Source organism: Coregonus clupeaformis, chromosome 29 (genome assembly GCF_020615455.1).
Source record: "Coregonus clupeaformis isolate EN_2021a chromosome 29, ASM2061545v1, whole genome shotgun sequence".
In the NCBI taxonomy this organism is placed as follows: Eukaryota; Metazoa; Chordata; class Actinopteri; order Salmoniformes; family Salmonidae; genus Coregonus; species Coregonus clupeaformis.
This window is the reverse complement of record NC_059220.1, coordinates 54,365,665-54,393,445: the sequence shown is the minus strand read 5'-3', so window position 1 is coordinate 54,393,445 and position 27,781 is coordinate 54,365,665. Positions and strand designations below refer to the sequence as shown.

General features: G+C 44.4%; 1 protein-coding gene across 1 annotated transcript in view; it reads right to left on the bottom strand.

Moving 5' to 3' along the window:
• Nucleotides 1-27,781, bottom strand: part of LOC121576652 (breast cancer anti-estrogen resistance protein 1-like) — a 117,305-nt gene that overhangs the window by 65,588 nt on the left and 23,936 nt on the right. The window lies entirely within an intron of this gene.

The window sequence follows — 27,781 nt, the reverse complement described above, 5'->3', positions numbered from 1 at the left end:
CGGCCACACAGACCCTAACTCAACAAACACAGCACAACGGTTGTCCTTTGAGAAATCAACTTGGTAAATCAGAGTGTAACACAATAACTGTATAACGGTATAACATAACTAGTTTCACAATGCAAATCTCACAATACTGTTAAAATGCTATTAAAGTACTGAGACTAATCTGGAGGTTGTTGAAGAAAGCGTTAAGGCCGTATCTAAGGTAGAGTTCACGGCTCAGGGCAAACAAACAATGAGGGATGACATCCAACACTTAGTCATCCATCTAACTCAGATTGAGCAGGTTAGGAGGTCATGAGGTCAAATGCAGACCCTACTCCTTAATCAATATTCCAGAACTAAATCAACACAAATGGCTTCCAATGGAACCATTTAGTCTCCATGCTGATATGTCAAACTCTCAAACATGACTCACCTACATGTTGCATACACTTATTCAAATGTGGAGAGTGTGTGTATGTTATGAGTAAGAAAGGTAAGTGGAAGAGAGTATAGGTATGAGTGAGGTATGTGAAGGTGAGAGTGTGTTATCAGAAAGGTGGGGTCTGTGTGGTTTGAAGGAGGGAGGGGCCACATTATCCAGGTCATATGGGACTTACAGCATGAGGGCTGTGGGTAGACCACAACATAGCCTACATAGACAGTCAAAGTGGTGTAATGCAGAGAGGGCAACAACACCTCCTACAATCATAGACCATGGAGAAGAAAAACACCACAGAAAGCACCAGAAATGTCCTTATTTGGCTAATGCTGCAGAAGCAGGCTGGCAGGACTGTGGGAGACAGAGGTGAGGTGACAGTCTAGCAGGGCTATTCTCACACTGTGCTGACATCCTCCCATGGGCCAATGCTCAGGGGTAAAGGTCAACTCACTGAGGTAGCAGGCACTGCTGTCAAGCCTCAGAACACACACTGAGACGAGGGCGCAAAACAGCATTAGGGGGCATGAAGAGTAGGCTGGTGTCACATCAAAAACATTCCCCCCGATTTAATGTGATCTGAGAAATGTGCATTCTAATCTTGATATAGAGCCTGCCTTTCAAAAGCCAGAGGTCTCCATGGTGATTGAGCTGTTTCACTGAAGTACACACATACGCAAGCACACACACACACATGTCTGCCGTTCACAGTTTTACATGGTCTCATGGGACCTATGCAACAGTCCCAGTCTCTCTCGTCAGAGCCTGGGTAAGATCACAGCTGTCAATTAAACAGAGAGCTAGTCCAGACACAGAGATTAGACAATCACATCAGAGTCAGACACCATTTCAATTACCCCCCCCCCCCCCCCCTGTCCCCCTCTTACTACTCAGCTAATGAGCCACCCCCCACCAGGGCCCACTAATCAATCCCCTGGCCCAGGAGAGAAGGCCTGAGCCCAGGGTAACAGGCTTAACTACCTGTCAACATCCTGCACGACGATACAACAGACTTTCTATGATTCTACACAGATAGACCTGTCCAGAGACTACTGCTGTGGTGGCTGAATATCACAGACAGGAAGATACAACAGTCAACTACCAGGAATAACCACAGGCGCAGACAGCTGCACCCTCAGCACATAATTCAGACACATACATGTCACTGCTCTGTGGTGAGTTCTATCTGTGTGCCCTAAGACTCAGTCCAAGTGGGTCTGCGTGGCTTGCATTTGGGGTCTGTGGGTTCTGTCGGTGCTGTGCAGCAGAACACTGGGTCCATTGTGCTGGTGTTGTCTGGACCAGGGCTGTCCAGCTGCCCATGCATTCCTCACACCTACACACTGAGCGCCTCTCCTGGCCCAGGCTCACCCGCCACAGCCCCCATGGCCCCCTGCTCCGGCCAGCACGTAACCTATGTCACACAGACATTGTGCAAATGGCTGAAATTACTGTATGCCCTTCTCAGACAGAACAGACTTATTATCGAGGAGGACAAGAGATGTAGGTCACCAAATGTGAATATGGAAATCCTGTTTCCTAGTGAATTGAGGTTGTTTCTGTCTCTCTTGATGGGAGCCCAGAGGTCCTTCCACTGGGGCTGTTGCTGGGCAGGAACACTGTCTCTCCAGCTCTCCCTCCACTATCTCCCCAAAACCAGCTCACAATGGAGAATCATGCTGATCACTAATTACTTAATTAACCCCTTGCAAATTACTTCTTCAATCATGTGTGTGATGTTTAGCATTTAATGAGCCCATTCTACAGTGAGATTTGGTGAATTTCAGTCTAAAGCCGTGACAATATGGGGTTTAGTATTCCATAATTTAAATAGATATTTAATCATTATTATGGTTTGACTAAACCTCAAGCTGTCATTTGGACTGATTAACAGCACCACTGCTGTAAGCCTCTGGCTGGCGAGCCGTTATAATTGAAAGTCACTTATTTCGATTCCAATCAGTTGTATCATCCACACACTCATATCCAAACTATGCATAATAACAAAGGGTGTCCTGTGGGTAATGGGCCCGTGCCGCACAACTGTGACATAATTCATAGTGGCTGAGAGTGAAACAATGCACATGCTTGTGTACGACATCCGCCCCCCTGGTCAAAAGGAATATTCATGCAGCTTTGAAGGGGAAAAATGTAAGACTGATTTTTTTGTTGTGACTTTGTCAGTAATGCTGTTCAGTCTATCACATAAGGCTTTTCAAAGGCTTATGATGGAAGAGGGAGAAAATCCTCCAACAACACAGTAATACACTCATCCACAACAAAACACAACCAAGCTTGCACGCACACGTTGGATGGACAGTGACACACGCAGGCACAAAGACACACACACACACACACAGGACAAAGTTGTGTCCTCTTACAGGATGCTGCATCAAAGATTCTGACAGTGTGATCTGACATTTTGGATCTTTGTTCCAGACTGGCAGTTTGCCCCAGTCCCTGAGGGAGGGTTTACGTCTCCCCCCCACCATTCATCTGATGGAGGATAAGACTCGGCTATCTGGGATACACATGAAAAAACAAACCATAACCCTACAATGATACAAGAACAATAATCACCGTAAGTGTTTACAAATCCCCCTCCCCCGGAGTAATAGGATTGATCTGAACAGCTTCAACATTAATTTCCATAGATAATTGCATTTGTTTATTCTCTGATTTTATATTTCATTTGTATTTGTTTTCTTATCAGCAAAGCTTGTTAATACTCTGAGATTATTAAAAACCACAAAGTGAGTATTTTTTTAAATCAAAGCTTGCTCCACAAAGCTGCTTGTTCCTCAGTATAAGCGCTCTGCAGCACAGGGCTAATTTCCCTCGCTCTGTTTCGCTGCAATAAAAAAAAGATTAGCATTAATGTGGCAGGAAGTAAAATGGCATTATCTCTGTGTGTGGAGAATGGGAGGCTGATTGTATTTCCAGGCTAAACGAGGAACTCTGTGTTTAGGGAGGACTGTCTTCCTCACTGAGACGTTCTGCATGCAGAGGAGTTCCAATAGGCCCCCAAACGCCCCCCCTAAATATAAACACAATCCTTCCACAGCCAACTTAATTAGATTCTCCTGATTTGCGTTTTCATTTTAATCTCTATTATGGTTGGATGTCGTTGCGACTGCCGTTGGTTCGGCCAGCAGCACTTCCACTGAATGCTGTTCTCTCATTCCATCATCACACACCCACACTCTGTCACACACACACACACACATACGGTATACACACACACGCAAACACACACTCTTTCTCTCTCACAAGACATACACAAGACATACAGAAACACACAGTTATAATTACTTACATAGACATAAAACACACACTGAAAAGCCCCAAAACAGTGTTCCTTTCCCCCTGGTTGGAATGTAGGAATGTGGCTCTAACTTTAACTCTACCATAACGTTGGGCTTTCCAACCATCATTTCCAGGAAGGGGACCTTTTCCTATGGACACAGTGGCAGGACTGAGTCACTAAAAAACAATGCAACTAGGTGGTCACTAAACACGTCAAAATAGGCATTACACAATTACAATATACTTTAAATATATCCAGAATATTGATGTTTATCACTATGAGCAAATGTTTCAATGTTCCTAATCTATAGCTTCAACAATACAACTAAACCATTATTTGGAGCAGATGCCTTCATGGACATTCCTGATAACAGGTCCTGTGTAGCTCAGTTGGTAGAGCATGGCGTTTGCAACGCCAGGGTTGTGGGTTGGATTCCCACGGGGGCCAGTATGAAAATGTAGGCACTCACTAACTGTAAGTCGCTCTGGATAAGAGCGTCTGCTAAATGACTAAAATGTAATGGAAGGATGTGAAGGATTTCAGCTATGTTCCTCCACATAATTGTAATAATCCCTCCGTTCATAGGCAGAGCTGTTTCTCTGAAGATGTCTTTCACTCTCCATCTGACTGAGGTGGGTTTCTATTCCTGGCTCAGCTCTGTAGTTTTGGGTGTGAACTGGATCCAGCCTGTAGCCCTGTATAGAGGGAATAACAGGCAGCCCCAGAGAGGGGTTGAGGTGAGAGCACCGGAGCCAGCCATGACAGGCCATCAGTAACTGCCATCTAATGTAATCTCATTACAATTCTCACTAAAGTGTGACTACCGCCTAATTTAATGTGATTAGTCTGCTCAGCCATTTGTAACTGTCAACTAGGCTACTGTAATATTACTGCCATATAGCCTCAGCTTCCCTTGTGGTTGGGTATCATGGACCAGGCAAGCCTCTAGAGAGAAATATGGAATATAAATACACTTGTTCAAACGTTAAAGTTTGAATTAAAAATATGTATTCATTTCAACACCTAACCCATGTCCAGTGCCACACGAATGTTCCTAGCCTTGGTGAAACCATGACAGCAGTTGACAGCTAATGAGGAATACATGAACAGTGTGGGTTAGGGTTCACAGAGCTATAATGAGTTCTCTAGCTATGCACCGCATTCCAATCAGCTGTCTTGCTCCCGCACAATTCAAAAGAGCTCTCCACTCTTGGAACCATTATTTAAAAAATTACCAGCCAAAAAACGATTAATTGGAGGAGAATAACATACAGGTCAGAGCTGTTAACTAACTAGTCAACACATAGCAGGGCTGAGTAGAGCCGTTTATAGAGACATATATAAGTACTATACTGTACATGGCTCTGGGGTTAAGAGAGCACTACTGCCCCCTAGGAGATGGCAGAAATCAAGGTACCATGGAATCAGTTGCCATCATAACGTTTGCATTTGTTTATACTGCAAACATAAGACAAGCATACCATAATCATGTCCCAATGTCCTTGCAGAGTAACCACAGAGATCTACACTGAGTATACAAAACATTAAGAACACATGCTCTTTCCATGACATAGACTGACCAGGTGAATCCAGGTGAAAACTATGATGTCTTATTGATGTCACTTGTTAAATCCACTTCAATCAGTGTAGATGAAGGGGAGAAGACAGGTTAAAGAAGGATTTTTAAGCCTTGAGACAATTGAGACATGGATTGTGTATGTGTGCCATTCAGATGGTGAATGGGCAAGACAAAACATTAAATTGCCTTTGAACAGGGTATGGTAGTAGGTGCCAGGCGCACCGGTTTGTGTCAAGAACTGCAACACTGCTGGGTTTTTCACGCTCAACTGTTTCCTGTGTGTATCAAGAATGGTCCACCACCCAAAGGACATTCAGCCAACTTGACACAACTGTGGGAAGCATTCAAGTCAATATGGGCCAGTATCCCTGTGGAACTCTTTCGACACCTTGTATAGTCCATGCCCTGACGAATTGAGGCTGTTCTGAGGGTAAAAGGGTTGGGTTTACTCAGTGTATGTAATTAGAGAGCCTTCGACCAAATGAGTACATGGTATCAAACAGTCTTTGATATTCCAAGCCACTATTGGCCTCTCTCAGATATGTTAGTGATCTGGTGAAGTGAGAGAAGTGACTTGTGTTCTCCATGTCTCTGTCCAGTCAGTGTTTATTCTACAGGGGCAAAGCGGTGTAAAGGTCAGGTGTGTTCACCTCATGGCTATCCCCCAGAGGGACATCCATTACCCCTGTGAGGCCCACGGCCTCTGGGGTCGATGGCTCCACTACAGCCCAGTGAAATATTTACATTTACATTTATTTCATTTAGCAGACCCATTCATCAGGCCCTGGAATGTGTGTGATTGAGAAACAAGAGGTGGAGGGACGGAGGGTCCCGTCCTACGCACCACTGTTTTAACAAATTATGTGTCACGATCGTCATAATGAGCGGACCAAGGCGCAGCGTGATATGAGTACATACTTTAATAGGTACTTTAAATTACAACACAAAACAACAAAACGATACGTGAAGTCCTCGGTCAATAACACAAACCTACACGGAACAAGATCCCACAAAACACAAGTGCACAACAGGCTGCCTAAGTATGGTTCCCAATCAGAGACAACAAGCAACAGCTGATTCACGTTGCCTCTGATTGAGAACCACCCCGGCCAACATAGAAACACATAACCTAGAACAGAACATAGAAAACGAAACATAGACACTACACAAAGAAACTAACACCCTGGCTCAACATACAAGAGTCCCCAGAGCCAGGGCGTGACATTATGGTGACAAATTATCTGACGACCTACCCCACTGACCATCCCTCTCTGTCTATGACATCACCACACGGTAGAGGTCAGGGGTCAATCAGTCAGATCTGGCGTTGTGATTGGTGCGTTCCACTGAGCTGTGTGACAGAGGAGGAGGCGGTGTGTGTCAGAGCTGCATGGGGAATAATGGTGTCTAATGAGCAGATCAGTATCAGCACAGCTCTCGGATGACTGTCGTGTCGCTAACACCACCGAGACACTTAAACACCAGCTCCTTGCTCCACACACTCACTCACACACTCAGCCTGCCTTCCTGGGATTAAGTGAATAGGCGCTTGTGCCAGTCAAACTGAAAGACAGGCCGGGCTAATAAACCATTAGCGCCTTGGAGAGCATGGAGGCGAGAGGGCCCTTAGACCTCCTAATGATGAATTGTAAGGAACCAGACACACTATTCACACTGCTGGTGAACACATACAGTAGGCATACTGTAGTGGCCATACTGCCAACGACACCACTTCACTGGAACCAACTATTTTTCCATGCCTTGATGTCACCCTGTAGACAAAAACACCATGCATATCCATCTTATTGTTTCTCACCCCCTGGAATAGGAATGCCATCATACATAGCGGTGGCAGGTAGCCGAGCATTGGGCCAGTTACCGAAAGGTCACTGGTTTGAATCCCCGACCCGACAAGGTGAAAAATTGGTTGATGTGCCCTTGAGCAAGGCACTTAATCCTGATTGCTTCTGTAAGTCGCTCTGGATAAGAGCGTCTGCTAAATTACTAAAATGTAAATGTAGTATATAAGAAATGGCAAATAGGATTGCTAGGTTGTTTTCCACTTCCAAGAGGCAAAAACATAGGGTGGCACTGGAATTCCTTGGACAATTTGCAGGCTTTGCTTTTAGTCAGCAGGAGGTGCTTCAACAGTCAAGCCCTGTACCTCAGAGCCAAGGCAGCAGCAGCATTGCCTACAACCACCACAGGAGCACATCATTATCTCTGTGTGGTGGAGTCACAACCAACGCAGCCAGAGACATTGCTATAAAACACCTGTGAAAGCCTCTGCTAAACAGTAGAGAAGATGATACTACAGCTCATCACCATTGAGTTCAGTGAGTATGAGAAGAGAGATAATGGCAGAGACAAGGCCTGAGGGACATTCACATTATTATTATTTTTTTGCAGGCTGATAGATAGCAGAACATAAAGCCACACCTGTGCAGTGTCACTGTTGTGTTGTACCCTCCCTCTCTTAATGGTGTTATAATCCCATCCCATTGTGATTTGCACAGCCGCTTGGAGACAGCGTGAGAAGACATTAGCAGTGCTTTATCGGCTCTGGATCAGATCTGCTTAAGGAATGAAGAACGCCCTGGCTGATGAGCTGGCAATTGGAGCTTCATTTAGAGGCCATGGCTGAGATAGAGCCCTGCACAGTAGGAGCTGCCATTAGAGAGCTGACGGGGCGCGCAGCACTGCCACACAACCCAGCATGGCTCAGAGAGAGAAGAGAGAGGAGAGGGGGAAGGGAGGAGATAGGCAAGTGATGAATAGAGAGTAGGGGAGATTAAGTAAAAGATAGAGGGAGCGATAAGAGGGTTGGAGAGGAGAGCAGAAGGGAAGAAACACAGAGAGGAATAGCAGCACCGCTCCACACAGTTTCAGCTAAAGGAGAGGCACCAGGTCAGTGGATGTCTGAAGGAAGTGGCAAACTTACTAATCACTGTAAACACACATGCGTTCACAAACAGCAGAGAACCCTCATATATGCACAGTGCACACACGATGGATGCTTAGATAAAACATCAATCAAACCGATTAACCAAACAGCACCACGCTCAAAATAATCCTCTCTCTGGTTAGTCATGTGTTATAAACTGGGTTGTTCGAGCCCTGAATGCTGATTGGCTGACAGCCGTGGTAAATCAGACCGTATACCACGGGTATGACAAAACATTTATTTTTACTGCTCTAATTACGTTGGTAACCAGTTTATAATAGCAATAAGGCACCTCGGGGGTTTGTGGTATATGGCCAATATACCATGGCTAAGGGCTGTATCCAGGCACTCCGCATTGCGTCGTGCTTAAGAACAGCCCTTAGCCGTGGTATATTGTCCAATATACCACACCCCCTCGTGCCTTATTGCTTAATTATACCTGGTCCAAGCCCTTTTCTATACCAGGTTCAAGGCTCAGTGGAGCCATGCTGATTGTGGATTGATAAAGCCATCTGTAGTCAGTACTGTCCACACCATGCAGTACTGTACCTACCTCCGCTGATGTCCCCTGTAGGCAGTCAAACATTTTAAAGAACACCTGGGGAGGAGGGAAGTGATGAGATGACACATTAATAATAAGGAGAGCAGCCGCTCAACAACAACATGCCCATCTTCATTTAATGCTAATTCTGTGTGTGTGTGTGTGTGTGTGTGTATGTATGAGTGTGTGAGTGTGAGTGAGTGAGGGCACTTAACCCTAATTGCTCCTGTAAATCGCTCTGGATAACAGCGTCTGCTAAATGACTAAAATGTAAAATGTCTTCTTAACCTCTCCCAACCAGTCTTGGAGGTCTTCCTGTGCCTGTGGGGGAGGTGAGGTCCCTGGTTACTCACTTGCTGAGAGAGGTAGAGGTAGAGCGCTGGGAGATAAGGGGCTGATGAAACAACCTGTAGTTGACACAGCTGTCCTAGCCACCTCTGATCTGTTTTCTCTCTTTCTCTTTAATTACTTCAAAGCAGTGAGGCCCTTTGAACCAACACAGACACAACTTAAATATAGACCTTTTCCAGGTTTACAGAACAACTGCCAGAAAGTGTTAGTGTCATGGTCAGAAAGATTTGGCTAAAGTAACATAGTGAACTAGACAGGTGAGAATGTATTTACAGTTGAAGTCGGAAGTTTACATACACCTTAGCCAAATACATTTAAACTCAGTTTTTCACAATTCCTGACATTTAATCCTAGTAAAAATTATGTCTTAGGTCAGTTAGGATCACCACTTTATTTTAAGAATGTGAAATGTCAGAATAATAGTAGAAAGAATTATATATTTCAGCTTTTATTTCTTTCATCACATTCCCAGTGGGTCAGAAGTTTACATACATTCAATTAGTATTTGGTAGCATTGCCTTTAAATTGTTTAACTTGGGTCAAACGTTTCAGGTAGCCTTCCACAAGCTTCCAAGTTTTGGCCCATTCCTCCTAACAGAGCTGGTGGAACTGAGTCAGGTTTGTAGGCCTCCTTGCTCACACACACTTTTTCAGTTCTGCCCGCAAATGTTCTATAGGATTGAGGTCAGGGCTTTGTGATGGCCACTCCAATACCTTGACTTTGTTGTCCTTAAGCCATATTACCACAACTTTGGAAGTATGCTTGGGGTCATTGTCCATTTGGAAGACCCATTTGCAACCAAGCTTTAACTTCCTGACTGATGTCTTGAGATGTTGCTTCAATATATCCACATAATTTTCCTTCCTCATGATGCCATCTATTTTGTGAAGTGCACCAGTCCCTCCTGCAGCAAAGCACCCCCACAGCATGATGCTGCCACCCCCGTGCTTCACAGTTGGGATGGTGTTCTTCGGCTTGCAAGCGTCCCCCTTTTTCCTCCAAACATAACGATGGTCATTATGGCCAAATAGTTCAATTTTTGTTTCATCAGACCAGAGGACATTTCTCCAAAAAGTACGATCTTTGTCCGCATGTGCAGTTGCAAACCGTAGTCTGTCTTTTTTATGGCGGTTTTGGAGCAGAGGCTTCTTCCTTACTGAGCGGCGTTTCAGGTTATGTCAATATAGGACTTGTTTTACTGTGAATATAGATACTTTTGTACCTGTTTCCTCCAGCAACTTCACAAGGTCCTTTGCTGTTGTTCTGGGATTGAGTTGCACCAAAGTACGTTCATCTCTAGGAGACAGAACGCATCTCCTTCCTGAGCGGTACGACGGCTGCGTGGTCCCATGGTGTTTATACTTGCGTACTATTGTTTGTACAGATGAACGTGGTACCTTCAGGCGTTTGGAAATTGCTCCCAAGGATGAACCAGACTTGTGGAGGTCTACAAAAAATGTTTTGATTTCTTTTGATTTTCCCATGACGTCAAGCAAAGAGGCACTGAGTTTGAAGGTAGGCCTTGAAATACATCCACAGGTACACCTCCAATTGACTCAAATTATGTCAATTAGCCTATCAGAAGCTTCTAAAGCCATGACATCATTTTCTGGAATTTTCCAAGCTGTATAAAGGCACAGTCAACTTAGTGTATGTAAACTTCTGACCCACTGGAATTGTGATACAGTGAATTATAAGTTAAATACTCTGTCTGTAAACAATTGTTGGAAAAATTACTTGTGTCATGCACAAAGTAGATGTCCTAACCGACTTGCCAAAACTATAGTTTGTTAACGAGAAATGTGTGGAATGGTTGAAAAACGAGTTTTAATGACTCCAACCTAAGTCTATGTAAACTTCCGACATCAACTGTAAGTGTGTACAAACTAAATGAGCAGCCAGATTTCGGGTAATGTCAGATATCTGGTAATGTTTCAGGTGTTCATGCTTTAACCAAACAGCACAAAGGAGTGTTTGAACTGTCTGAGGAACAATACCAGTCAGTGATCCACCTGGGCATCATTACGCCCCCACACACAGCCAGCCCATCTCCCATGTCACTCCTGGGGACAGGCACCACAAAGAGATCACAGCCTATATCAGCCTATCAAATGACCCATGCAGGTAACTGACTCCCCCTGCAAAGCCCCACAGCCCTGCTGATGTCATTACAGGCCCTGGACAGACATTATTCATCATCATGTGTCACCCTGTACACAACCTTTGTGTCAGAAATGTCACCAGGGGACTGGAGGGTGGAGAGTGAGGGGAGCGAGAAGGGGGAGGGAAGGGAGCGAGAAGGGGGAGGGAGGGGAGCGAGAAGGGGGAGAGGTAGGGGACCGGAGGGGAAGGGGGGGTGAAGGAGATGAGGTAGGAAGAATCATCTCTTGTGGAAGGGCATTAACACTTAACCGGACCAGCGGAGAACCATAGCCTCTCAACACCATACTATTACATTACCGCGCTGTGTAATTGTCTCCAACCAAGTGTAAACCAGATCTATGCCAGGCTGCCGATTGCATACCCCATATTCCCCCAATTGTTTCTGCTTATTAACACACCCAATAAACCTCCTTTATCAAGCATGAGTGCACAACACAAACGTGCATTCCGCTTCTTCTTCCACACACACACACACACACACACACACACACACTGCTGCTTATGCTGACACAGGCCTCAGGGTCAGAGAGAGGTTTCTATGGCTACCAGCCCTGAAGGAGCCTTTGAGACCGACCGGTCTTGTCCAGTTCTGCTGATAAGACACTCGATGTGGCGGTTCGCATTCTTCTGTGGCGATCCATCAGCACAGGTCACTCACAACACGCCGCTATGATTATACATGGGTTCTGTCCTCTAACCCACTGCTCATTCCTCATCCTCCCTACACAGCACACAGTATGGGCTGTCTCACTGGACCCAACAGAACTGCCTCATCACACCTACAAATACACAGCTAGCTCCACTAATCATATTGCCGTCGGGGCATATGCCCGAAAACACCTACAGTGCCTTCAAAAAGTATTCATACCCCTTGACTTATTCCACATTTTGTTGTGTTACAGCCTGAATTCATAACAGATTAAATCAATAGTTTTTCTCACCCATCTACACACAATAACCCATAGTGAAAACATGTTTTTAGAAATGTTTGCAAATTTATTGAAAATGAAATACAGAATTATCTAATTTACATAAGCATTCACACCCCTGAGTCAATACTTTGTAGAAGCACCTTTGGCAGTGATTAAAGTTGTGAGTCTTTCTGGGTAAGTTTAAGAGCTTTCCACACCTGGATTGTGCAATATTTGCCCATTATTATTTTCTAAATTCTTCAAGCTCTGTCAAATTGGTTGACAACCATTTTCAGGTCTTGCCATAGATTTTCAAGTAGATTTAAGTCAAAACTGTAACTCGGGCACTCAGGAACATTCACTCTCTTCTTGGTACGCGACTCCAGTGTAGATTGTTATTGTCCTGCTGAAAGGTGAATTCAGGGTCTGGTGGAAAGCAGACTGAACCAGGTTTTCCTCTAGGAATTTACCTGTGCTTTGCTCCATTCCGTTTATTTTTTATCCTGAAAAACTCCCCAGTATTTAATGATTACAAGCATACCCATAACATGATGCAGCCACCACTATGCTTGAAATATGTAGAGTGGTACTCAGTAATGTGTTGGATTGGATTTCCCCCAAACATAACACTTTGTATTCAGGACAAAAAGTTATTTGCTTTGCCAAATATTTTGCAGTATTACTTTAGTGCCTTGTTGCAAACAGGATGCATGTTTTAGAATATCTGTTTTCTGTACAGACTTCCTTCTTTTCACTCTGTCAATTAGGTTAGTATTGTGGAGCAACTACAATGTTATTGATCCATCCTCAGTTTTCTCCTATCACAGCCATTATACTCTGTAACTGTTTTAAAGTCACCATTGGCCTCATGGTAAAATCCCTGAGCGGTTTCCTTCCTCTCCGGCAACTGAGTTAGGAAGGGCGCCTGTATCTTTGTAGTGACTGGGTGTATTGATACATCATCCAAAGTGTAATTAATAACTTTACCATGCTCAAAGGGATATTCATTTTCTGCTTTTTTTATTCTTACCCATCTACCAATAGGTGCCCTTCTTTGCAAGGCATTGGAAAACCTCCCTGGTCTTTGTGGTTGAATATGTGTTTGAAATGTACTGCTTGACTGAGGAACCTTACAGATAATTGTATGTTTGGGGTACAGAAATGAGGTAGTCATTATAAAATCATGTTAACCACTATTATTGCACACAGAGACCATGCAACTTATCATGTGACTTGTTAAGCACATTTTTACTCCTGAACGTATTTAGGCTTGCCATAACGAAGGGGTTGAATACTTATTGACTCAAGCCATTTCAGCTTTTCATTTTGAATTCATTTGTAAACATTTCAAAAAACATAATTCCACTTTGACATGGGGTATTGTGTGTAGGCCAGTGAGCACAGGCATCGCTCTGGGGCGGAGGGAGAGAGGGTAGGAGGGGGATGGAGAGAGAGAGGGAGATGAAACACACAACTCAGCAATGGATGCAGAGAGCAGGGTGTAACAGTGTTGTAGTATTACAAAAAATACACACAAAATACATATCTAGTCACTTCCCTTGTGTATGCACATAGTAATAACTATTTCTGATGGTTGAGATGTAAATGTATTTTAGTATCTTTATGACACTAAAATTAAGCATTACATCTGTATGCATAGGCAGATTTGGGGTTACCGGGCAGTTTAAAAGACTGGACCAGTGGTGTACAGGGGTCACTTGATTTGGTTATATCCCCCTCCTCTCCCTCAGCCTGCCTGCTCTCTGCTCTCCTCTCTCACTCCAGGCCAGAGAGACTTACAGCTCAGACACTGCTCAGGTCCTGCTAGCTCCAGAAAAAGCCAGAGGGGCTGGGTCAGTCACACGCATGCACGCACGAACACACACACAAAAACACACAAACAAATACAGACACACACATCACCTCAGATCAGCGTCACAGGGCACTCTGGAGAGAGAGGGGAGGAAAAGAAGGCGAGCTGAGCAGAGCAGAGCTAGAACAATGCATCCCCGAGAGCACATGAACAAGGGGCGCAGAGAAAAGTGGAGTAGGCTAATTGGAAAATGAGTCCTACTTTAAATCATAATAATAACAATAGCATTTCCTGGCCCTGCTTATTCAGAGATGGGAAACTATTAGAGAAGCTAAGTCAGCCACGCAGGGGAAACACTTTTACATATTCACCTCTGGCTGTTCCTCCCAAACATGATAGAAGTAGGGGGCCTAAAAGCTCAAACCTGGCAAGGCAAAGCTCCGCTGCTCAACGTTTTACGTTATCGTCAAACATTGTGGAAAACACTACTGTCCGCCTAGAGATCTGTCCATGGGGGGGAGGAATGGAGGGAGGGAGGGGAGGGACACTGACTGGGGAACAGACTGGGGGGGGGATTGGGGGGGGGATTGGGGGTTGCAGAGGAGGATTTAGAGTCCCTCCGACCAACGTTAATCACCTGTCAGTTCCAGAGCCTATGAGAAGCCTGAGGGGACTGGGGTTCATAGATAGCACCTATTCAAGGTCACCTATTCTCAGGAGAGGGCAGGCCAAACATCCATCAGGGTGAATGGATGGAGGTGCCGGTAGGGCAGACACCCCGCTGACAGACACCCCGCTGGAGGTAAACAAGGAAGAGCTGAGCAAAGTACTGCCCAGGGTACTATTTACACACACACACCGCTCTCCCTTCTCACCTACTAATCACGCACATGCACACATGCATGCACACACACACACCCACACACATACACACACAAACAACAGATTTATCACTGTCACTAGGACCGTTGGAGGAGGAGCTGGAAAAGAATGCCCCTGTAAAACAACAGCTTGTATGCTCTGTTAAAGCTGTGTACACATGGCTGCATGCACACTGCACCCTTGTCTCACTGTGCATTGTGAAACTGAGGTGAATGGCTTAAATGAACCTTCACTAGCGGCATTTACCGCATGGGCCTACTCCCTGCTGCTTGGCAAGACCTGTTTAAACCAACTTTATTTACAAGGCAGCTTTTCCCCCAAAGCTGTGTAGCTCTTACATGTAATAGCTCTGTAACATTGCAAATCTCCCCACTGAGCTTCAGCGTAGCCAACTCCAGTCAGATTAGCAACACCTGAGTCCACAGCCGCCCGTGCCTATTCAGCCAATCAACTTCTGAGAGCAGCAGTGGGGTGGGAAAATCAGTCTTTACCTTTACCCTGCGTGCACACACCTGTAATTACACATCCAGACATCATGCAGCCATCTCTTACACACACACAGCCTCTACACACTATGCAGTGTTTATAGCTAGCTAAGCCGGTGTAGCAGAATGAGAGCCATGACTGCCTTGTCTGCTAAAAGACAGACAGGGTGAGGCCCAGGGCAGAGAGGGCTAATAGTCCTGTCAATCCCCCACAGCACGCTGCTGAACTACAGGCCAGAGCCCTGATTGAGATCTGAGCGCTCATTCATAAACACCAGCAACACACAACCACAACACACTGAGCCCTCATTCAGACCTACTGTACAGACAGACCACCTACCTTCTCACTAAACAATAACAACACAGGGTTTTTTGTTTTTTTGCGGAGAAAAACGATCTCAAACTAAATTGACGAGACTAAAACCAAATCGAAACTGTGTAGAAATGATAATGGACCTAAATGTAGTCTCTTCACTCTGTCCAGCTTGCTAATAGGTATTAAAACGAAAGCTAGACAGTCAGGGAGCATTGAAAATTCCAAAAGCAATCGATAGAGGACTATATTTTGCTAATTTTGACAGCGAGGAAATCTAACACATTTTAAGTGTGGCCTGTCGGACCTCGTGAAAACCGAATGCGGCCCGCTGGGCAAAATGAGTTTGACACCCCTGCCTTACAAGCTAAAAACACTATAACAATGGCACATCACCAGACCTCAATTCTCCTGCAATATTAAACCCTAATGCAATAGCTTTAGATAGACTCCTCTCCCCTTCCCCTTTTTCTACAAAACAGTATAATGCCATACCAGTACAGTACAATACCAATACTGTACCAGTACATCAACACCATCCAAAGATGAAATTCTGTGTGTATCAGTATGAAGAGGCAGGGGGCCAAGAGGTAAAGGTGAACCACAGTGAGACTACTGATCTTTATTCCAGTAACATCATGATGCTTTATGGCGATGGCTGAGGCCAGAGAAAGTCCCTACAGTCTTTGTAGCCAACACCAGGGGGTGTTATTGGGGAACTCAGACACTACAATGTAAAGACTTATATTTCACATCCCTCATCTCCCTGGACAGGAGCACAGCAAAAGCACCCGTGGTTCACTGTGTGGGTTTCATCTAGGCAGGTAAACTACAAAGCCTTAGTTCTGCTCCACTGAACCGTGTTATCTTGATATTCACATACCATGAAAATATACATTAATGCATAGTGTGTGTGTGTGTGTGTGTGTTACTGGGTAGAGTTGGGAGGTATCCAGATTTTCATATCTAAATACCATTCCTGTATCATACTGGGGTATACGGTATTACAGGCAGTAACGACAAGAGGTGCTATTTCTTTCCAAGCGTTACTAAAAAATAAAAATAAAATGTATTTTTACGCACAAAACAATTTTAGGCAGCAGCGATCTTGATCCAGGAGGGGATTGATTGTCTCTGCTGTAACCAATAAGCTTAATCTTGCAATCTAGCTACATACAGTGGGGAGAACAAGTATTTGATACACTGCCGATTTTGCAGGTTTTCCTACTTACAAAGCATGTAAAGGTCTGTAATTGTTATCATAGGTACACTTCAACTGTGAGAGACGGAATCTAGAAAATCACATTGTGTGATTTTTAAGTAATTAATTTGCATTTTATTGCATGACATAAGTATTTGATACATCAGAAAAGCAGAACTTAATATTTGGTACAGAAACCTTTGTTTGCAATTACAGAGATCATACATTTCCTGTAGGTCTTGACCAGGTTTGCACACACTGCAGCAGGGATTTTGGCCCACTCCTCCATACAGACCTTCTCCAGATCCTTCAAGTTTCGGGGCTGTCGCTGGGCAATACGGACTTTCAGCTCCCTCCAAATATTTTCTATGGGATTAAGGTCTGGAGACTGGCTAGGCCACTCCAGGACCTTAATGTGCTTCTTCTTGAGCCACTCCTTTGTTGCCTTGGCCGTGTGTTTTGGGTCATTGTCATGCTGGAATACCCCTCCACGACCCATTTTCAATGCCCTGGCTGAGGGAAGGAGGTTCTCACCCAAGATTTGACGGTACATGGCCCCGTCCATCGTCCCTTTGATGCGGTGAAGTTGTCCTGTCCCCTTAGCAGAAAAACACCCCCAAAGTATAATGTTTCCACCTCCATGTTTGACGGTGGCGATGGTGTTCTTGGGGTCATAGGCAGCATTCCTCCTCCTCCAAACACAGCGAGTTGAGTTGATGCCAAAGAGCTCGATTTTGGTCTCATCTGACCACAACACTTTCACCCAGTTCTCCTCTGAATCATTCAGATCTTCATTGGCAAACTTCAGACGGCCCTGTATATGTGCTTTCTTGAGCAGGGGGACCTTGCGGGTGCTGCAGGATTTCAGTCCTTCACGGCGTAGTGTGTTACCAATTGTTTTCTTGGTGACTATGGTCCCAGTTGCCTTGAGATCATTGACAAGATCCTCCCGTGTAGTTCTGGGCTGATTCCTCACCGTTCTCATGATCATTGCAACTCCACGAGGTGAGATCTTGCATGGAGCCCCAGGCAGAGGGAGATTGACAGTTCTTTTATGTTTCTTCCATTTGCGAATAATCGCACCAACTGTTGTCACCTTCTCATCAAGCTGCTTGGCGATGGTCTTGTAGCCCATTCCAGCCTTGTGTAGGTCTACAATCTTGTCCCTGACATCCTTGGAGAGCTCTTTGGTATTGGCCATGGTGGAGAGTTTGGAATCTGATTGATTGATTGCTTATGTGGACAGGTGTCTTTCATACAGGTAACAAGCTGAGATTAGGAGCACTCCCTTTAAGAGTGTGCTCCTAATCTCAGCTCGTTACCTGTATAAAAGACACCTGGGAGCCAGAAATCTTTCTGATTGAGAGGGGGTCAAATACTTATTTCCCTCATTAAAATGCAAATCAATTTATAACATTTTTGACATGCGTATTTCTGGATTTTGTTGTTGTTATTCTGTCTCTCACTGTTCAAATAAACCTACCATTAAAATTATAGACTGATCATTTCTTTGTCAGTGGGCAAACTTACAAAATCAGCAGGGGATCAAATACTTTTTTCCCTCACTGTAGGAGCAGTGGTCAAAGGCCCAGATAGTTAAAGAGCTGCAGACAGTCACTGCCCTGGCCTTGTGCTGCCCTGCTCTGCTCTACCCTGCAGCAGCCTCTCCTCTCCTGCCCTCTCCTCTTCTGTCCTGCCCTCTCCTCTTCTGTTGTGACCTCTCCTCTTCTGTCCTACCCTCCCCTCTTCTGTCCTGCCCTCTCCTCTTCTGTCCTACCCTCCCCTCTTCTGTCCTGCCCTCTCCTCTTCTGTCCTGCCCTCTCCTCTTCTGTCGTGACCTCTCCTCTTCCGACCTGTCCTCTCCTGACCTCTCCTCTCCTGACCTCTCCTCTCCTCTCCTGACCTCTCCTCTCCTGACCTCTCCTCTCCTCTCCTCTCCTCTCCTCTCCTCTCCTCTCCTCTCCTGACCTCTCCTCTCCTCTCCTCTCCTCTCCTCTCCTCTCCTCTCCTCTCCTCTCCTCTCCTGTCCTGTCCTGTCCTGTCCTGTCCTGTCCTGTCCTGTCCTGTACTCTCCTGTACTCTCCTCTCCTGTACTCTCCTGTCCTCAGAGACCTCACTACACTACACACAGACATGATGATGAGGAAAACAAGAGATTACTTCATTACAGAGAGGCAGAGAAACAAAATTATAAGTTGCTGGTAAATCAAAGCCTAATCATCTGAAAACCAATTAGAACTCTGAGCTACTGAGGCGGGTATCTTCCCTTTATCGACAATAATGATGTGAGACTATAGAGCCACACAAAATGAGGAAAATCATCTCTCTGCTTGGAAATAGCATGGTTCCGTTTTCCCATTAGAGTTAAGCCCTTAGTTTGATGTCTATCAGTGCATGACATGAACAGAGGAAGGGCTAAAGCCAGCTACAGTTAGCTCCTCTGGAATGGAGATAGCCTACTACTATGTGGAGTGTAGAGGCCTGGGCATGAGACATGTCATTGCACTTGAGACAACTTCTAACAGAGGCGACCTACATTCATTTGATGGACTTCAGGGGGTTTCTGTGTGTGAGAGAGCCTCTTGTAGTCTACATAGAACATCCACAGAAAGTTTGTTCCTCCAAGTTAACTGCTTCATTAGAGAAAAAACTGTATTAAAGGGTTGTTACTATGGAAAACTGTCTTTCCAAGGGCCAAGTCTTTGGAATCTTTAAGATTCCAGAATGGGAGGAGGAAATGGAATAGTGGTTGGAGAGTTGGACTACAGCACTAAATCCCACAGGGTCAGTTATAAGCTATGGTAAAATTCACTGTCAGCCTTTATGAAGTGTTGAATGAGGGTGCATGCTGATTACTGGTATATTAATGGACAATATAAATCAACACCATGGAGTCACCCACCACTCAATTCGCTGTGACATTTAATAATGGCAATGCTGTCACGTTGCATAAGGCCAGTGATTAGTCTCTGTTATATATGTGTTAACTAGGCACTGATAGCCAGGCACTATGACTCCATTGTTGCCACAACATTGAGCCCTGCCAGCTCTTTAATCCCGGTCACCATATTTAGAGTAGCCAGCCAGCCAGCCACTGTGGAACCTGCTGCACTACACACTGACTTGCTGATGGTCGTTTGGTATGAAAGCTGTTATGCAGCCCCAGCATTAGCCCCCATTCACAACTATGTATGTCTGCCTATTAAGTGCTTACATCCAAGCCAACCCTCCTAAGACCTTGATACTAAAGGCTCTGAGTGTGAATACAAAAACATACACACATAAGCTTATGTTGAAACATACACCAATGTGAGACCTTGTCACTACTGCCCTGTACCCAGCCAGTCAAGTCTCCAGGCACCCAGTCTGGACAAAGGAATGCTCCATTTCCTGACCCAAGACTCACAGTGTACTAGGCATGCCCGGTGCGGTCCCAACATATCCCAAAGGGGCCTCTAGGAGATGCTGGGAGCATGATAAGAAAGTACAGATCATCAAGTCCTGCTCCCATGTCTCCTACTACCGCACTGTAACAACTGTAACAACTGAAAAGGGGTCAGCTGTTAGCTCTCCTTTCTGTCACAGACATTCTGTACTACCATGTAGCCAACAACAACGTCATTATTGTTAGGGAAACACAGTAACATTAAAATACTAACAATGAAAGAAGTGGCGCTAGTTATTAATCTCACCTACTTAGGCCTACTTTATTTTATTTTATAAATGGAGCCACTTCTAATGGAACCACTACCTCGAATAGACTTGTAGTAAAGGAAGAGTAAGGATAATACTTTGTTCTGACTGCGGAAGGTCCACTCATGCCCATGAGGGATGAGGGAGGCTTGCATGGCTGGAAGACCACTGAGTAAGATTTCCCTGAGGGCCAGCCAAGAAAATTGCAGATCTGCAGAGCTGTCTTGGGCCCTACTTGATTCCCCTCTAGAAATGGTAGATAAGACTGTCCAATTCTACACTGCCCCCTTTGACCAGGGGAGGGATTTTCAGTAAGCCTGATGCACATTTTCACATTCTAAAGTCAGGCTGCTGCTCAGATTGCTCTGCCTCATCTGTAGATATTGCAGTGATAATCACTGGCAGGGCAATCACACACATAAACACAGACACCAGATCAATGCATTTTCACACTAAAGTCAGGCTGCCTTTCAGACTGATCTGCAGCTATCTGTCACGATCGTCAAAAGGAGGAGACCAAAGCGCAGCGTGTTGAGCGAACATCGTAGACTTTATTATAAAGAAACCACGATCAAAACAAACAAACCAAATATGACGAAAGTGAAGTTCAATACTGATAATGACTAACAGCAACAAGGAAACAAAACCCCACAAAACCAAGGTGAAACCACACAGTATAAATATGGCTCCCAATCAGAGATAACGAGCCGACAGCTGACACTCGTTACCTCCGATTGGGAGTCATATGACTAAATCAACATCAAAACCAAACATAGAAATGAAACAACTAGATCCCACATAGAACTACACCCAAATGAAAATGACAACCCTGGCTCACTACTAAGAGTCCCGGAGCCAGAACGTCACACTATCGCAGTGATAATCACTGGCAGGGTAATCACGCACACCTGATCAATGCAGATGTCATCTCTCCCTCCCTCCATACTTTCAATTAAACATAGCCTAATTATACATTATATTCCCAGCGACATGTCTGTCCTCCCTCATGTATAGACTAATAGCCAGGCAGCGATGAGAAAGCTTTAGCTAGCTCAGCATGCAGGAACAGGAAGCCTGTAGCAGCTCAGAACAATGCTGCTCCCAGCTGGACTCTCTACCGGTGTCCACTGTGTTGATGGCCAAAGGATGTGTAGCCCTAGCCCTCTGGCCTAGCACACAAAAGCTACCCTCACACATATTAACACACACCAGTCAGTCATGAAACACCCAGTCAAACACATGAATCTGCCATCGAAGCACCTACATTTCTAAATGCAGCAAAGTTAATAGGCTAGCGGTCAGTAGAATTAAAGACAGAGCTAGTTGTCAGCAAAACATATTGAAGTATAGTACATAAAAAAAACTATGTCAGTTAGTTTTCAAAAATGGCTTAAACTGTACTATGGAGAGTGAAAAAAACAAAATGGGGTAAAAGTGAAGTGTAAATAAATGGTAATTTGGGTGATGTACACTCAGTACAGTAGACTCATGGTAAGTCCAGGATTACGTAACTAACGCATTGGTAAGGTGGGAAATCAAATGTTTTCATTTTTTTTTTCACCTTTATTTAACCAGGTAAGCCAGTTGAGAACAAGTTCTCATTTACAACTGCGACCTGGCCAAGATAAAGCAAAGCAGTGCGATAAAAACAACAACACAGAGTTACATATGGGGTAAACAAAACATAAAGTCAAAAATACAACAGACAATATTTATACAGTGTGTGCCAATGTAGCAAGTTATGGAGGTAAGGAAATAAATAGGCCATAGTGCAAAATAATTACAATTTAGTATTAACACTGGAATGATAGATGTGCAAGAGATGATGTGCAAATATAGATACTGGGGTGCAAATGAGCAAAATAAATAACAATATGGGGATGAGGTAGTTTCAGATGGGCTGTGTACAGGTGCAGTGATCGGTAAGGTGCTCTGACAACTGATGCTTAAAGTTAGTGAGGGAGATAAGAGTCTCCAGCTTCAGAGATTTTTGCAGTTCGTTCCAGTCATTGGCAGCAGAGAACTGGAAGGAATGGCGGCCAAAGGAGGTGTTGGCTTTGGGGATGACCAGTGAGATATACCTGCTGGAGCGCATACTACGGGTGGGTGTTGCTATGGTGACCAATGAGCTAAGATAAGGCGGGATTTGCCTAGCAGTGATTTATAGATGACCTGGAGCCAGTGGGTTTGGCGACGAATATGTAGTGAGGACCAGCCAACAAGAGCGTACAGGTCACAGTGGTGGGTAGTATATGGGGCTTTGGTGACAAAACGGATGGCACTGTGATAGACTACATCCAATTTGCTGAGTAGAGTGTTGGAGGCTATTTTGTAAATGACATCGCCGAAGTCAAGGATCGGTAGGATAGTCAGTTTTACGAGGGCATGTTTGGCAGCATGAGTGAAGGAGGCTTTGTTGCGAAATAGGAAGCCGATTCTAGATTTAACTTTGGATTGGAGATGCTTAATGTGAGTCTGGAAGGAGAGTTTACAGTCTAACCAGACACTCTAGGTCAGACCCGCCGAGAGTAGTGATTCTAGTCGGGTGGGCGGGTGCCAGCAGTGTTCGATTGAAGAGCATGCATTTAGTTTTACTAGTGTTTAAGAGCAGTTGGAGGCTACGGAAGGAGTGTTGTATGGCATTGAAGCTCGTTTGGAGGTTTGTTAACACAGTGTCCAATTAAGGGCCAGATGTATACAAAATGGTGTCGTCTGCGTAGAGGTGGATCTGAGAGTCACCAGCAGCAAGAGCGAAATCATTGATATACACAGAGAAAAGAGTCGGCCCGAGAATTGAACCCTGTGGCACCCCCATAGAGACTGCCATAGGTCCAGACAACAGGCCCTCCGATTTGACAAATTGAACTCTATCTGAGAAGTAGTTGGTGAACAATTATGGGAGCCGACAGCACAATAAGGACATTCGCCCTTCACCATGTAGTAATTTCTATCCATTTCATTTCCTTCATCTCTTCAGATGGGGATTCTACTGGGAAGCTGACAGAAATCGTCCTTACTGTGGTAAAGTACAGATAGCCATGGTCAAAAGTTTTGAGAATGACACAAATATAAATTTTCATTAAAGTCTGCTGCCTCAGTTTTTATGATGGCAATTTGCATATACTCCAGAATGTTATGAAGAGTGATCAGATTAATTGCAATTAAATGCAAAGAAAATGAACTTAATCCCCAAAAAAAACATTTCCACTGCATTTCAGCCCTGCCACAAAAGGACCAGCTGACATCATGTCAGTGATTCTGTCGTTAACACAGGTGAGAGTGTTGACGAGGACAAGGCTGGAGATCACTCTGTCATGCTGATTGAGTTAGAATAACAGACTGGAAGCTTTAAAAGGAGGGTGGTGCTTGAAATCATTGTTCTTCCTCTGTTAACCATGGTTACCTGCAAGGAAACACGTGCCGTCATCATTGGTTTGCACAAAAAGGGCTTCACAGGTAAGGATATTGCTGCTAGTAAGATTGCACCTAAATCAACCATTTATCGGATCATCAAGAACTTCAAGGAGAGAGGTTAAATTGTTGTGAAGAACGCTTCAGGGCGCCCAAGAAAGTCCAGCAAGCGCCAGGACCGTCTCCTAAAGTTGATTCAGCTGTGGGATCGGGGCACCACCAGTGCAGAGCTTGCTCATGAATGGCAGTAGGTAGGTGTGAGTACATCTGCACACACAGTGAGGCGAAGACTTTTGGAGGATGGCCTGGTGTCAAGAAAGGCAGCGAGGAAGCCACTTCTCTCCAGGAAAAACATCAGGGACAGACTGATATTCTGCAAAAGGTACAGGGATTGGACTGCTGAGGACTGGGATAAAGTCATTTTCTCTGATGAATCCCCTTTCTGATTGTTTGGGGCATCCGGAAAAAAGCTTGTCTGGAGAAGACAAGGTGAGCGCTACCATCAGTCCTGTGTCATGCCAACAGTAAAGCATCCTGAGACCATTCATGTGTGGGGTTGCTTCTCAGCCAAGGGAGTGGGCTCACTCACAATTTTGCCTAAGAACACAGCCATGAATAACGAATGGTACCAACACATCCTCCGAGAGCAACTTCTCCCAACCATCCAAGAACAGTTTGGTGACGAACAATGCCTTTTCCAGCATGATGGAGCACCTTGCCATAAGGCAAAAATTATAACTAAGTGGCTCGGGGAACAAAACATCGAAATTGTGGGCCAGGAACCTCCCCAGACCTTAATCCCATTGAGAACTTGAAAACATTTAGTGTGCCCGACCAACCCCCCCAAAAAACTTATCGAAGTCCAAAACAAATAAAAACCTCACAAAAAGTTGTCATATTATATGCACAAACTCTTCCAAACTGTTTCGGCTGGGAAGCATATGGTCGCCTTAACCTTAACCTTTTTAGCTAACCCTAACTCTTTAACCTCACTCCTAAACTTAACCCTAACCCCTAGCCTAGATAACATTAGGCACCTATCTAGAATTCGTAACATATCATACGTTTTGCAAATGTGTAATATATTAACATTTTGCAAATTCGTAACATATTGTACGAATTGTAATTCGTAACATATCACACAGTGGCTTGCGAAAGTATTCACCACCCTTGGCATTTTTCCTATTTTGTTGCCTTACAAACTGGAATTAAAATGGATTTTTTAGGGGTTTGTATCATTTGATTTACACAACATGCCTATCACTTAGAAGATTATTGTGAAACAAACAAGAAATAAGACAAAAAAACGGAAAACTTGAGTGTGCATAACTATTCACCCCCCAAAGTCAAAGCCACCTTTTGCAGCAATTACAGCTGCAAGTCTCTTGGGGTATGTCTCTATAAGCTTGGCACATCTAACCACCGGGAGTTTTGCCCATTCTTCAAGGCAAAACTGCTCCAGCTCCTTCAAGTTGGATGGGTTTCGCTGGTGTACAGCAATCTTTAAGTCATAACACAGATTCTCAATTGGATTGAGGTCTGGTCTTTGACTAGGCCATTCCAAGACATTTCAACGTTTCCCTTAAACCACTCAAGTGTTGCTTTAGCAGTATGCTTAGGGTCATTGTCCTGCTGGAAGGTGAATCTCCGTCCCAGTCTCAAATCTCTGGAAGACTGAAACAGGTTTCCCTCAAGAATTTCCCTGTATTTAGCGCCATCCATCATTCCTTCAATTTCCCAGTCCCTGTCGATGAAAAACATCCCCACAGCATGATGCCACCACCATGCTTGGGGATGGTGTTCTCGGGGTGATGAGAGGTGTTGGGTTTGCGCCAGACATAGCGTTTTCCTTGGCGGCCAAAAAGCTCAATTTTAGTTTCATCTGACCAGAGTACCTTCTTCCATATGTTTGGGGAGTCTCCCACATGCCTTTTGGCGAACACCAAACGTGTTTGCTTATTTTTTCCTTTAAGCAATGGCTTTTTTCTGGCCACTCTTCTGTAAAGCCCAGCTCTGTGGAGTGTACGGCTTAAAGTGGTCCTATGGACAGATACTCCAATCTCCGCTGTGGAGCTTTGCAGCTCCTTCAGGGTTATCTTTGGTCTCTTTGTTGCCTCTCTGATTAATACCCTCCATTCCTGGTCTGTGAGTTTTGGTGGGCGGCCCTCTGTTGGCAGGTTTGTTGTGGTGCCATATTCTTTCAATTTTTTAATAATGGATTTAATGGTGCTCCGTGAGGTGTTCAAAGTTTCTGATATTTTTTTATAACCCAACCCTGATCTGTACTTCTCCACAACTGTGTCCATGACCTGTTTGGAGAGCTCCTTGGTCTTCATGGTGCCGCTTGCTCGGTGGTGCCCCTTGCTTAGTGGTGTTGCAGAATATGGGGCCTTTCAGAACAGGTGTATATATACTGAGATCATGTGACACTTAGATTGCACACAGGTGGACTTTATTTAACTAATTATGTGACTTCTGAAGGTAATTGGTTGCACCAGATCTTATTTAGGGGCTTCATAGCAAAGTGGGTTAATACATATTCAAGCACCATTTTTCCGTTATTTATTTTGCTGAATTTTTTGAAACAAGTAATTTTTTTCATTTCACTTCAAAAATGTGGACTATTTTGTGTATGTCCATTACATGAAATCCAAATAAAAATCAATTTCAATTACAGGTTGTAATGCAACAAAATAGGAAAAACGCCAAGGGGGATGAATACTTTTGCAAGGCACTATACAAAATGGGTTATGGACATCCACAAATTAATACATACCATACGAAACGTAACATATCATACTAAATGGAGTGTCCCGGATTTAAGTACAGAATAATACGAAATGCTCTGAGACCAGGTTGCCTCTATACGTAAGTTATAGAGACCTGAAAATACTGAATCATAAAGCCCTTCTGTAACAAGAAAAGCCTCAAACAGAACGACACTGTGACTTCAATGAGAGACTCGAGGCTGCCTGTGGGGTCATGTGTAGGGCTGGGAATTGCCAAGGTCCTCACGATATGATATTATTACAATATGTAGGCGTATTTTTAACTAATCAATACTTGGAGTCAAATATCTATATAATATCATCCCAAAATAATATTGAGATATGTAACTGCATCGATATTTCCCCCATTACTAGTCATGGGACTGAGCTTCATGCCTTGAGTAAAAATACCTCAGCGTCCATCCGTTCCTCCTCATGTCTAGAGGTACTGCAGGGGGATATTTCAGGAGCTGCTGCTACCCAGAGACATAGCCTACTCTGACTCTCCCCCTGGACGTGTCCCAAGGCCACAGCTGAGGCGGGTGGCACAGATTCAAAGATCTTTAGACACAGCGTCCAATAAGAGCTGACTGGGCTCTGAAATACACTCCAGACCAAATCACAGCAAACATACTGTATGCTCCACCACGTCATCAATATGTTCCACATTCTCCTATTTCTAGGCTAATGCATGCCGCGCTCACTTTCATAACTTGTGTCATCATAAGAGTTATCATAACTGTTGCATAATATCTGCCATCTTGGATGTTATCCGTAGCAGTAAATTAGCACCACTGTATGCTACCCGTGTGCATACTGTTCCTCTGCCAATTAAACGGTCTACAGACCCTAATTTGTCTCAGAGAATGACCTAGATCCATGGAACCAGGGCATGCATATTCATTTGCACTTGTATTATCTGATTTGTACGGCCAAATTTAGTGCTCTTGAACTAAATGTTCACAGGAAATAAATGGTATTTGAGTTAGTCTGA